The sequence below is a fragment of the Aulonocara sp. 'chitande type north' Nkhata Bay genome, linkage group LG17 (assembly GCF_057382095.1).
Source record: "Aulonocara sp. 'chitande type north' Nkhata Bay isolate Kocher_YH1m ecotype deep benthic linkage group LG17, A_spYH_male_GT1.1, whole genome shotgun sequence".
Taxonomy (NCBI): Eukaryota; Metazoa; Chordata; class Actinopteri; order Cichliformes; family Cichlidae; genus Aulonocara; species Aulonocara sp. 'chitande type north' Nkhata Bay.
Genome location: NC_141360.1, coordinates 10,179,144 through 10,181,523, shown reverse-complemented (window position 1 = coordinate 10,181,523; position 2,380 = coordinate 10,179,144).

Sequence of the window (2,380 nt, the reverse complement as noted above, 5' to 3'; positions counted from 1 at the left end):
CACAGGGGACAGGAGGGCACAACGGACAGGAGGGACACACACACACACACACACACACACACACACACACACACACACACACACACACACACACACACACACACACAGAATAATGCTCAGAAAGCTCAGTCAGTAATAGGAAAGTAAATGTTTGCTCATTTGTTTGCCCTCCTACCTATCGAGCAAATGTAACAGTCACTGTCTCAGAGATGAAGGCAGAGAGAAAACTATAACTCCTCACATTAGGCTTAGTGACTGTGACATTGCAACCATTAACACACATTAAGCCACATAAAGTAGAGCTGACTGGCACTGACTGTAGGGAGAAGGAAATTTTAGTGTTTAGGGACCCCTTTGTGTGCGTTCAGTACTTTGTGAGTGTGTGTATGTGTTGTGTGTGTTTTTAACTGGTACTTTGCCCCTGTCGACCTTTATCCTGAGACAGGGGCAGAGTTAACTGGAAATTTCTATTTGCAACTTTACACAAATTTGGTTTTGGATCCTCTTGGTCCACAAGAGGAACTGTACTAAACTGGTTCAAAACATACGTAGAAAACAGGAAATACTTTGTATCAATAGGTAACTTCACATCTGAGCAGACAAGTATCACATGTGGAGTTCCCCAAGGTTCCATCTTGGGACCCCTTCTGTTTAACATCTACATGCTCCCACTGGCACAGATTATAAACAACAACAAAATAAACTATATATTTGTGTGCAGATGACACACAAATATATATCACAATGTCACCAGGAGACCGAGGCCCTGTACAGGCTCTTGGTAAATGCATTGAGGAAATCAATGACTGGTTGTGCCACAATTTTCTCCAGGTAAACAAAAACAAAACTGAGGTAATAGTCTTTGGTGCCAAAGAAAAACGATTACAGGTCACCAGAGAACTTCAATCTATACATCTAAAAACCACAAACCAGGCGAGAAATTTGGGTGTAGTGATGGATGCAGACCTAAACTTAGAAAAACACATTAAGACAATAACAAAGTCAGCTTACTATCACCTCAAGAATATATCAAGGATAAAAGATCTGATGTCTCAACAGGACCTGGAAAAACTAGTCCATGCATTCATCTTTAGTAGGCTTGATTACTGTAACAGCATCTTTACAGGTCTACCTAAAAAATCAGTCAGACAACTACAGCTCATTCAGAACTCTGCTGCTCGAGTCTAAACTAAGACCAAAAAAGTGGACCACATCAGTCCAGCTCTGAGGTCCTTACACTGGCTGCCTGTCCGTCAGAGGATAGACTTTAAAGTTCTGATGCTGGTCTATAAAGCTCTGAATGGTTTAGGACCAAAATACATCAATGACCTCCTGACCCAGTATGAACCATCCAGATCCCTCAGGTCATCTGGATCCGGTCTTTTATCAGTTCCCAGAGTCAGAACCAGACACGGAGAAGCTGCATTCAGCTTTTATCTGGAACAAACTCCCAGAAAGCCTCAGATCAGCTGAAACACTCAGTTTATTTAAATCCAGGTTGAAGACTCACCTGTTCTCAGCTGCATTTGAATAAAGCACCAAATCCACACTTTAAGCTTAAATTTCAAAACTTACATTTAACTACTGATTTTATCTACTGTTCTGATTTTATCTGTTTTGATTTTATATACTGTTGTTTGTTTGTTTGTTTGTTTGTTTGTTTGTTTGTTTGTTTGTTAATTAGTTAGTTAGTTTATTTGCTTGTTTTAATCAATTTTAAATCATGCTTTTTATTTGTTCTTGTTTCTAATGTCTCTGTAAAGCACTTTGAATCACCTTGTTGTTGAATTGTGCTATACAAATAAACTTGCCTTGCCTTGCCTTGCCTCTTTCATCAACTGGTTAAAAATATTATATAATTCCCCAACAGCTTGTGTTAGAACAAATGACCAGACATCCTCCAGCTTTTGTCTCTTGAGGGGCACCAGGCAGGGATGCCCACTCTCCCCTTCACTGTTTGCAATTTTTATTGAACCACTAGCAGCAGCAATTAGACAGCAATTGGCGCGAGATATGTGAAGACTTATCAAAGTGTCTGAAATGTAACATTCCAACTTCCCCCTTAGTGTGTTTGTTGGGCAGCTTAGATAATGTCACTTCAGAAAAGAATATCGCCCATATGGTTTTCACTGCCCTATGCATAGCCAAGAAAACAGTCCTCATGAACTGGAAAAATAAAAATAATCTTAATTCTAACCAATATAGAAATTATCTATTAGATTACATTAGTCTTGATACAGCCTCTGCCACCACATCAGATCAATTGCTCTGGGCCCCTTTGATCAGCTCCATCACCTAGTGGGGGTGGGGGGTCATAGTTTGGTCCCGCCTTCACTGTTGTGATTGGTGTGGGGGTAGGGACAGGCTTAGGGCGTCGGGG